General features: G+C 41.1%; 1 protein-coding gene across 1 annotated transcript in view; it reads left to right on the top strand.

Annotated features, from left to right (window-relative positions):
• The first annotated feature begins 38 nt into the window (after nt 1–38).
• Nucleotides 39–11,712, top strand: part of LOC118591794 (WD repeat containing planar cell polarity effector) — a 296,006-nt gene continuing 284,332 nt past the window's right edge. The window contains exon 1 of the mRNA XM_036200167.1: nt 39–392. The gene's annotated coding sequence lies outside the window, so the exon portion shown is untranslated. The remainder of the gene's footprint in view (nt 393–11,712) is intronic.

Here is an 11,712-nt window from a genome sequence, read left to right as displayed (position 1 = left end):
AGTCCCAGGAGCTGAGCCTCTGTGATTGGAGGACGTCCGTGAGCGGAGGGTTTGTGCTGAGGTTGAACCGCCTGACTGACGGAGCTCAGCAATTGGCGGGAGGGGAGGCGTTAACTCGAGGGAGGAGAAACGACCCCTGAGCGACAGCACCCGCCGCGCCACCAGGACTCTATCCTCCCCCAAGGCTAAACAAGGGAGGCTGAGACCTGACGTTGCGTAAAGCCCGCTCGACCCGGAAACAAACCTTTTAAAAACCCACTCTCTCAGGGGCGGGAGGAATCGACGCGTCCGGAAGAGCGGACAGCTTCACCGTTGCTAGGCGACAAGTCAGGCGCACCTGAGCGCTCTAGGGACCAAGACCCAGTGGAGCTGCGACCCCACTCTGGAGGCAGGTGAGCTCGGCCCTGAGGGGTTTTCTCTTCATTTTGGATCCAGAACGGGGTGCGGCGCTGTCGCACGTTGCCTGAAGCCCGGTCGGACCTAGCGGGCGGGTGTGGGCGTCCTCCCGGGTCCCTCGTTAGTGTCAGGAGCGCGTGGATGCCACAGTGTTCAGGACAGAGGAGTGCGCTGCAGTTTGCTCCAGCGAGACTTTTCCAAAGTGAAGTCAGAAAGATTTGTTTGTGGAGTGAGCCCCTTCCTTGTAGGAGCTTGTGGTACACGGATCTAACTTTCTCTGCCTTCCGTGAACATTGAGACTGCCCACTCGTTCTCTTTTTGGAAACTGGTTGCGTTTTAAAACATCTTGATAGTTATGCCAAACTCGTATTCCCAAGGGAGGTTGGGAGACACTGGTTGTTACAGGCAGAATGTTAGCGGCTAAAACAACGGAAGAGGCTTTCATTTAAAATGAAAGTTGCTAAGGGAACTGCTGTATCCTCCATTTGTTTTGTGTGAATATTCCGAAAGACGTGGTGCTTTGGAGCAAATCAATGAATGTGCTATTGGTCTAACTTTAGGATTTTCTGTCACTATAAATGAATGCTGAGAGGCTTCACTTTTGTTTTTTGGAAGACTTACTATTTGGAGAAAGAAATATAATGCCTTAGAGTCTGTCAGAGTTTCTGTTTTTGCAATGAAAAATTATGACCAAAAGCATGTGGGGGAGGAGAAGGTTTATTAGACTTCCACGCTGTAGTCCATCACTGGAGGAAGTCAGGATAGGAACTCAAAACAGGGCAGGAACCTGGAGGGTGTGACCTGATGCAGAGGCCATGGAGGGGTACTGTTTACTGACTTGCTCCTCATGACTTGCTCAGCCTGCTCATTTCTTATAGAACCCCTAGGCTACCAGCCCACAAGGGGCTTGGCCCTCCCCCATAGATCACTAATTTTAAAAAATACCCTACAGGCTTGCCTACAGCCTGATCTTATGAAACATTCTCTCACTTGAGAGTCCCTCCTAACTTCTGGTTCTAGCTAGTGTCAAGTTGACATAAAACTAGCAGTACAGGGTCCAGTGCATGTAGGTTTCAATAGAAAGTACCATACTTGAATGACTCCTTGAATCACTTTGCTCCTCGGGTGCTTTTCTTTGGTTCTTGAGCACTGATCTTTTTACATTGGGATGCTGCATTTGTCTCTGTCCACACTTAGATTGTTCTTGGGTTGTACCTCTAAATGTCAGAGACTCTCAAATTCTAGGGCACACCTGTGTATTTGGTGCTTCCATTTGGTTTTCTAATGAGCATCAGTTCTGTTATTTTACAGTATTTCCTACTGAGCAGCTATATGCGGAAGCTTCACACTCTAGACAGAGATGGCATGGCTTGCTCCCAGTCTCCCTTGTTGGCTGAGGGTGAGATTACAGGATTCCCAAGTGAAGAGGGAAGGGCTGGAACTGACTTCATGGGGACTGTTCTAATAGATCTGCCATGGGAACTTAGGATAACAGTTAGGCTGAGACACTTGTTAGGCTCTAGAGATCAGAAGTGAGTAGGACACAGTTACTGCCTTTCACGGATCACTGTAGCATGAAACAAAAATTTGTAATCCCTAAAGGCAATACAGCGATCTGGTACCTGTTAAAAGGCTTATTCTGTACTTGGAGGGTTTTAAGAAGGGGGTGCTGTCTGAGGACAGATGGGTGTTCCACTAGCCAGCCAGGATGAGGTAACAACCACATTTACAGTGCCACAGTGTGCTGGTGAGTTTTCATCAATTTTACACAAACTAGAGTCACCTGGGAAGAGAGGCACTCTGTTGAGGAACTGCTTCCATCAGAGTGGTCTGTGTACATCTTTGGGTCGTTTTCCTGGTTGCTGATTGTCTTAGTTAGGGTTACTATTGCTGTAATGAAACACCATAACCAAAAACAACTTGGGGCAGAAAGGCCTTTTTGGCTTATCCTTCCACATCATTGTTCATTATTGAAGGAAGTCAGGACAGGAGCTCAAATAGAACAGGAACCTGGGGGCAGGAGCTGATGAAGGAGTGCTGTTTACTAGCTTGCTCCCCATGATTTACTCATCCTTCTTTCTCATAGAATCCAGAACCACCAGCCCAGAGATGGCCCCACCTACAATGGCCCTCCCCATCAATCACTAACTAAGAAAATGCCTTATAGGCTTTCCTACAGCATGATCTTGCGGAGGCATTTTCTCAGTAGAGGTTCTGTCCTCTCTAATGATTCTAGCTTGGGTCAAGTAGATATAAAACTAGCCAGCACACTGTTTGAAGTGGCTAGTGCCATTCCTGGGCGATAGGCCTAGCTGTGTGTGAAAGGTAGCTGAGTAAACCAGCAAGCACTGTTCTATGGTCTTTGCTTCAGTTTCTGCCTTAGCTTCCATTTATGATTGAGTATGATGTGGAAGAGTAAGTTGAAGTAAACCCTTTCCTCCCCCAAGTTGCTTTTGGTCAGTATTTTATCATAAAATTGGGTAGAGGAAAGTTGTCACCCTAACAGAAGCAGGAATAGTATATCTTAAGGAACCGTTTCTTTTACCATTGGGCTTCCTATGGCAGGAATAACTTATGAAATGCTGATGGACCAGGAATGGACCTTGCAAAGACAAGAAAAAAAAGCCCAATTTTGCCTCAACCATTGTCTCTTTTATCCTGAAAGAATCCATGTTTACAGTCCTGATGTGTTTATCTATAAGACTGTTCAGGTTGTACCAGTAATGGAGGTTGGAGAAGGAGCAGCCTGCTAAGGCACTTGAATATTTTAATATGTGCTTCAGGTCTGTGGTGGTTTGAATGAAAATGGCCTCCATCATATGTTTGAATCATGGTCCCCAGGTGGAGGAGCTATTTGGGGAGGATTGGGCGTGGGTGGCCTTGTTGGAGGAGTTGTGCCATAGGGAAGAGCTTTCAAGTTTCAAAAGTGTCTAGCCATCCCCAGCACACTCTGCCTCCTGTTGGAGTTTGAGACATGCTCTCAGCTGCTCTGCTGCCGTCCTTCACTTTGCCATCATAGACTCAGACCCTCTGGAGCCATAAGCCCAGTTAACACTTGGTTTGTAGTGTTTTGGCGCAGCCATACGATAGTAACTCCTACAAGGTCTGTATTCTTATATGATTTTTGTGACTTATAATAACTTACCTATGTTGGTGTTGCTATAACACAATCAATGGATTAAGCAACAAACATTTTTTTTTTCTCATAATTTTGGGGGCCTGGAAAGTGTAAGATCAAAGTATCAGCAAATTTGGTTATTCTGTTCATAGATATATGTATTTTCTTTACCTTTTTCATATTGACTCTGTGTGGAAGAAACAGCCAATCCACAGTGCTGTATTTTATCTTGAGATACTTTATATGAGCTTTTCTTTTTTCTAAGTTCTTGGTATTAAACATTCTTTGCAAGTTGAACTTGATAGTAATTCTCATTCCTGTGCAAGAGGGGAAAAATGTTACTGGAATTGGCTCCTAGGCTAGGCCATAACTGATAAGACTGAACTGAGTCACTTATGCAAAATTGCATAATCTGACTGAAACGTCAGGGAAGCCAATAAACTTCCCCCTAGAAGAATTCTTTTCTGCCGAGAGTGGTTAATGAAGTAGACGCATGTGACGCCTGTCAGCCTTCACAAACAAATAGCAAACACCAAAAAATTTCCTATCCTTATGTTAGCCAGTCAGCCTTCAAAAATTATTTTTATTTTTGGATTATAAAAGCATCATTTCCCCCTTTCCTTTCCTCCCTCCAAACCGTCCATATACCTCTCCTTGCTCTATCTTATTTTCTATTCTGTTTCCTTGTTCCTACTTTGGAAAACCTATTATTCTGTCATTGCTCAGTAGGAACTCTCATTTTATTTTATAGGGTAGATTCTGCCCAGATTCTTGAATTACAAATAAAACCCAATTTACCCTGTAACTAAATTGCTGTAATTTTGGCTGTCATCTTTAGCCTTCATGTGTGTGTGTTGGCTCTTCATATCCACGGCTTTTTCTCCCATAGCCCCCTCTTTGCTTGAGCCCAGGCTTCTTAGTAGCCAACATCCAGTTCTTCTTACAGTTCTCATTTCAGATTCTTTTTGCCTTACGTGTGTGTGTGTGTGTGTGTGTGTGTGTGTGTGTGTGTGCGTGTGCGCGTGTGTGTGTGCGTGTGTGTGTGTGTGTGTGTGCGTGTGTGTGTGCGTGCGTGTGCGTGTGTGTGTGTGTGTGTGTGTGTGTGTGTGTGTGTGTGGTTAGAGGCCCAAGATTGACTTGGGAGTCTTCTTTATCTCTCTCCACCTTATCCAGTTGGGCAGGGTCTCCCACTGAGCCCTCTCCCACCTATGCAGCTGGTCTAGAAGCACTTGCTTCTGGGATCTCCTCTGGTTGTCTTTCACTGCTGGAATCCCAGGTGGGCCGTCGTGCCCCCTGGAGTTTACGTGGATCCAGATTCCTGTGTGCAGATTATACATCAAGTGCTTAACATTGAGCTATTTGCCAGCCCTGGCTTAATGTTTTAAAACAATGCACATGACTATATCTGTTTTGATATATATATTTCTGGGAAAATGATAGATGAGTTTATGTTCAGTATTTTTACATGAAAAATTAATTAAGAGTGTATAAATCAAGGATTTTTTTTTACAGTATTTTGTGTTAGTAGGTGGAAAGGGGAAATATGAACTGATTTATTATTAATAATTCATGTGACTTTATAACTACAAAATGTATCCACATGCACAAGAATAAGTACAAGCACATTTTACCCATGAGGCATCCTAGGGCTCACAAGATCTTTTATAGTATAAAATTATTTACCCTCATACTGATTTTATTTGTAGCATATGTGAAATTGGCATACATTTTAGGTTTTTTTAAAATGAAAAATCAAACTTTTAAGCCTTTTGTATTGTTCTGTTTTTGTTGTTGTTTGAAACAAGATCTCAGACTAGAAGTCACTGTATGGTCTAGGCTGGCCTTGAACTCACAGCACTCCTCTTTGCACAGCCTCCTGAGTGCTGGGTACAGGTGTGAGGCTGCACTCAGCTGGGACTGTTGAGCTTTTATGTAATTATCTGGTTGTAATCTGATTTCCTCTTACTGAAAGTAGCTGAGTGGTGGTTAGACAGTAACAGAAAGAAGAAACCCTTGCTGCTCTTGGCCTAATGAGCTGCGTTTTTACAGCTCTGTACTTTGCTATTGCAGCCATGCATAGCACAGGCATGATAATACAGCGTGGTAGAGTGTGAATAAAAATAGAATCATTTAAAAAGAAAGGTTGACATTTGTGAGATAAATCAGAAACTGATTATTATAAATATTTTTTAAATGAAAGAGTATACAGCCCTAAATAGTGACTTAGCTAAAAGGATGTTTGACATATCCTTTTTTAAACATAAGAATAATGTGATTAATCTTGGAAATCCTTTGGTTTAGATGACATGCAGAACATTTTTAAAAGTAGGAAATATTCCTAAAATGTATGTGTAGCATTTTAAAAACAATTATCACATTTATTTTAGCATGTCTGAAGCATAGTTAAACCTCAGATCAAACTTAGTCAAGGCAAAATTGAACTTAAAATTATAACCACATTGAAAACTACTTTATTACTATTTCATACATGCACACAGTTTATATACATTCCATAGCACACATGTACAGATGCCCACCTCACTCTCTTGTTTGCATGTCCTGCTGTGTAGACTGTGCTGACCTCTGTCCCGCCAGCTCTGCTGACTGCTGCTGAAGCGGCTCACCTGCAGAGATTGGACCGGTGTTTTCAGGAGTGCTCAAGTACAGAAGGCTTTAACAGTCATGTGACCTTCATGTAATCAAGTTGTTAGTGGACAAAAGGAAGAATTCGGTGAAGTTAGTAGCTAGGTCATTCTTTTTTTTTTTTTTTTTTTAAGATTTATTTATTCATTATGTATACAGAAGAGGGCGCCAGATCTCATTACAGATGGTTGTGAGCCACCATGTGGTTGCTGGGAATTGAACTCAGGACCTCTGGAAGAGCAGTCAGTGCTCTTAACCTCTGAGCTATCTCTCAGTTTACTACATTTGTATTTGTTTCCTATAGCGTGTGTATGTATGTGTGTGTGCGTGTGTGCGTGTGTGTGTGTGTGTGTGTGTGTGTGTGTGTGTGTGTCTGTACATGTATACAGGAGTGTCACAGCATGCACATGGAGGTCAGAGGACAGTTTGTGGGAGTTGGTTTTACTCCTTCCACAATAAGGGTCTCAGGGATTCAGTTCAAGTTGTCAGGCTTTGGGGAAAGTGCTTTTCCCCACTAAACTGTCAGTCTCCCTACCTTCTTTTTAATTTTAGGTGAAACAGGAGAAAACAATCCACCAGGATTCTTTTTGACAATTACATTTTTTTCTGGGCATATCAGCAATCTAATCTTAAATTTTTTCACTTAATTGGAAGAAGTAAAAATTAATTAGTTTTTATTCTTCTTAGCCATATGACCTTGAATGCACTTCTTGGTTGGTCTCTGTAAGCCTTAGTTTGCACTTAGTATGATAACACAGAATGACCATTAAGTCTGGAAACAAAATGGAACAATTGTTCTTCCATAGATACCCACTTAAATCAAGTGATATAGATGATGCTTTTAAGTCCTGCTTTTAAGAGTAGAATTCTGAAAATAACTTATATATCCAGATTTAATAAGAAGGCTGGTCACCTTTAATCCCAGCACTCAGGAGGCTGACAAAGTTGGAAGCCTGCCAGGGCTACATAGTGATACCCTGTCTCAGATAAATAAAAAATGAAAAGTATGTAAGAAGTGAATGGACTGCAGAATATATATTCATATAGATAAACATTAAAATGCAACATTGAATGAAAAATTTGCATTATTTATGATCCCATTTTTATAAAAAGTTGTATAAATGCTATGGTTTGGACATATTGTACTACCAAAAGTTGAGATGTTGGAGACTGGTTGCCAGTGCAAGCGAGGTGATGAGGACTCCTTTAAGAGGTGGGGACCATGGTAGGTCCTTAGGTCCTAAGGACGTGGCCTTCAGAAGAGATTAATACCCATCTCTCAGGAGAAGTCAGGTCTCTTGGACCGGATTTGTCAGTGTGATATTGTTGAGTTGTACAGGAGAACTATGGCATTTGGCTTCTAGTGCATGCATTTGTGCTGTGATCCCCAAAGAGACAACCCTAAATGTTATCATCTTGAATGTCCTAAAAGATCAAAGTCCTTATGTTCTAAAATCTCAGAGCATAATGCTGAAAAAAATAGCAATAGTAGTTACTCTAAGACTTTTCTAGGAGAATTGTTTGAGAAACATAAAAATACAACAAAACCCTCATAGGCCATGTTTCACAATGATAGCCCACATATTTTCACAAGCACGAACTCATGTCTTTAGATACGACACTCGTAAGCAGAAAAGTTATATTCATAAATAGGCTGCAAGCTGAAGTGTGTAAATATACATCACTATGTGGGTAATGCTATCCAGCTTTGCAATGCAGTCATCTGAAACCTAACACGTTTGATAAAATCATTGAGAAAAACCACAACAGGCTGTTAAGATGCATCAGTGGGTAGAGACACTTGCTGTGCGAGCCTCAGGACCTGAGTTTGATCCCTGTGGAAGAAGAGAACTGACCCTGAAGAGTTGTCCTCTGACTTCCATATGTGTATTAATATTCCAGATATTCAGAGCTCTCTTCTTCCTTACTTAGAAAACAGTCCAGAACACATCCTCACTGCATCTGTAGCCACTAAAGAACCAATGCCTTGGCAGGTGTCACCTTTCATAATGCAGACACATGAAGGAGGTGTTGCTTCATTTATTTGAGAGGTTTCAGCATTCACATACACACACAAACCTGTACTCTTTCAAGTAAACCAAATTTGCAAAATGTGTGTTGGATGAATTAGAACTCTTTAAAAAATTTTTTCAACCATTTTGTATTTGCATTCTTGGAATTTATGCAAAGATGAGTTACATCATATAGCAGATGGTAGAAAATAATGCTGGCATGGTAGTATAGTGGTACATAATATGGTTGCATATAAGTGATTCCAATTCACTTATAAAGCAAATTTATTGGCCAGCCATTCAGGGGACTCAAGTATTGTTATTAAGGATAAAGTGTAGAAAGAGCAGAGAGTGTCCATTGTTCTTCATGGAAATTGCAATCTTGTGGAAAGTAAAGAGACGTAGTTAGTCATAAATGCATCATTACAATCTGTAAACACCATGAGGGAGTTCAGATTGTAATATAATGGTAAGGTAAAAGGTCTACACATTACAGTATTAGCCAACTGCTTTTATAAATTGATAGCTCTTAGATTTTCTTCACCTTTTATTTTAATAACTTGACATTGGTATACATAGTAGGTATTAGTTATTTAAGTCTCTTATGCCATTTGGAGAATATTTGAACAGGCCTTTTCTAAGGTTTTATCTTATGACAATGAAAAAAAAAAAGTTTGGATAAATTGCTGTGGTGCCAATCTTAGCCCTTAAAAACACAGCCCTAAGTATAATCCTCTCCCAGAGTAGGGATTGTGGGTTTCAAGATTTAGGATTCCATGATTTCATCAATTAGAAGTTTAATATTTCCAGATTGTGATTTGGGGGAGTTTAGACTTGAAAGATTTTGACCCTTTGGGATTTCAAGTTGTGACTTCAGCATTTGAATTGTCTTTGGAATTATGATTTGTACTGCTTTCACATATGCCACGTGGCTGTTATTGTTAGGACATGTCACAGAGATAACCCCAAACATGGTCACCTAATCTTGGACTTTCAGCCTCCAAAGCTAAAGTAAGCTCTTTCTAGAGTAGCCAACCTCAGGTATTTTGTTATAGCAAAACAGTAGACTAAGGCTGTAGTGATTACTCTTAAACAAGATTCCGTCCACATCTTGTAAACTAGTAAGGAAGGTCAGAGGAATGAGTAATTAAGAATTGAGGATGTTGGCTGTTGATGGTTGGGAGAAAAAAGTTACTGGGGTCTTCAAACTATCGTTCATTTCTTTCTGAAAGATGCCCTGAGTATGAGGATATTTTCAAAAACATTTATTGACTTTTAAAGATTTATTTTATTTTGAATTATGTATGTGTGTCTTCTGTGTGGGTATATGATTGTTTTTCTGTGGGCTTTATGGTTGTCTCATGAGCTGCTAGTACTTAGCTGAATCCTTAAGGGGAGCCCTCAGGAGTTCTTTGTAGCTCACTCTCTACCTGGGCTCTCTCCAGAGACAACAACCTTGTCCTCCCGGGTTTGAGCTCTGTCTCCTCAGCTCAGCTTGCTGGGCTGCCTCTGTTTACCCCTCTGTGTCCTGAAGCTTTCCTTTTTAACAAGGCAGCTGGATATGGCTGTGGCCTCTTATTTCCTCCTTTTTGGGGAACAGGAATATTCTTTCTTTTATGCCTCACATTCTCCTTTATCTTGGAAGTATGTAGAATTTACTGAAAAATAGTAAAAAGCACTTTTCAGTTCCCTTTCAACCAGATTTACTAATAGTTAACAAATACTGTCACATTTACTTTTTCACACACTACCCACCAGTACACCCTCCCAGGCCAGACATTATTCTTGAGAGTAATTTACAGACATCACGCCCTGTATAAACTTAGTATGTATTTTCTAAGCACAAGGAATCTTTCATATCACCATCAGATAGTTATAAAATTCTGGAAATTTGGACTTGACAGATACCATTGTTTCATATTGTTTCCTTTTCTGTGACTAAGTGTCTGACAGGAAACAACTCAAGGAAAGAAGAGCTGATCTTGGCTACAGTTTGGAGTCTATTGTGGTAAAGAAGGATGGTGACAGACATGACCCTGCTGTCATATGGCGTCCTCAGAAGTCGGGTGAGACAGATGCTGGTGTTGTCTCGCTTTCCCATCCTATGAAATGTTGTCCTTCGCATCCCAACCTAATCTAGAAAACCTCACATCTGTCTGCTGTGTGAGTCTAGATTCTGTCAGGTTGACAGGCAGTATTAACCATCACATATACTCTCATGTTCATATTTTGACAGTTTTTTTTCAATGTTTCTTAACATTCTCTTGGATATAGGATCATCTTGTAATTTACTGAATTATTAATAGTCAGTTCTCCTTAATTGCCTATAATTTGTAACAGCCCCCTGTCTTTCATGATGCTAATACTGATATTTAAGTTGGTTTCATAATATGACTTTTAATTTTTTTAAATTGAAAATAGATTCTTTTCTCATACAATCCATTCTGATTATTGTTTCCCCTCCCTCTACTCCTCCCAGTTCCTTCCCACCTGCCTTCCCCTTTGATCCACTCCCTTTCTGTTTCTCATTAGAAAAGAACAGGCTTCTAAGAGATAACAACCAAACATGACAAAATAAAATATAATGAGATGAAGCGAAAACTATCATAATGAAGTTGAACATGGCAAGCCAACAGGAGGAAATGAGTCCCAAGAGTAGGCAAAAGATTTGGAGACACACTCATTCTCATAGTCCCATAAAAATACTAAGTTAACAGCTATAATATATCCACAGAGGACCTGGTGTGTAGGCTTTGTGCTTGCTGTTTTGGTCTCTGAGCTCATGTGAGCCTTGCTTAGTTGACTCAGAGGGCCTTGTTCTCCTGGTGTCCTCCATACAGTCTTTTCATCTCCTCTTCTACAGGGTTCCCTAAGCTCTGAGGGAAGATATTTGATGGAGACCTGCCATTTAGACTCTCCCTCAATGTCATGTCTGGCTGTGGATTTCTGTATCTGTCCCCATTTGCTACTGGATGAAGCTTCTCCTATGATGACTGGAAATGGTATTGATATATGAGTATAACAGAATATCATTAGGAGTCATTGAGGTGTTGTTGTTTTTTTTTTTTAAACCATTTGTGTTTCGTCTCTGGCCTATCTAGTCTCTGGTTCTTGGCTACCCAAGCAGTATGTGATATAAGTTCCTTATTGTGGAATGGGCCTTAAGTCAAAGCAGACATTGGTTGGCTACTCCAAAAAATTCTGTGCCACCATTGCCCTAGCATATTTTGCAGGCAGGGTTGGTGTCCATGAAGGTTCCATGTAGGCACTAGCTTGAATTCTTCATGCTCAATGAGTTGTGTGGGTGTTGTCCTCGGCAATCCCTTCCATCAGTTTGTGGAGACCCATTGTCTTAGCACCAGACAATGTTTGGTGATATCTATGGGACCTCTTTGACTAAAGCTCAATTGAATGCAGCCCAGGCCCACCACTGGAAGCTTTGCCTGGCATCAGAGATGGCTGGTTGAGATTTCATATGCCCCATTACTAGGAATCCTCATTAGGATCATCTTCATAGATTCCAGGAAGTTTCTACTGCACTAG

Source organism: Onychomys torridus, chromosome 10 (genome assembly GCF_903995425.1).
Source record: "Onychomys torridus chromosome 10, mOncTor1.1, whole genome shotgun sequence".
Classification (NCBI taxonomy): Eukaryota; Metazoa; Chordata; class Mammalia; order Rodentia; family Cricetidae; genus Onychomys; species Onychomys torridus.
This window is presented reverse-complemented; position numbering and strand designations above follow the sequence as displayed.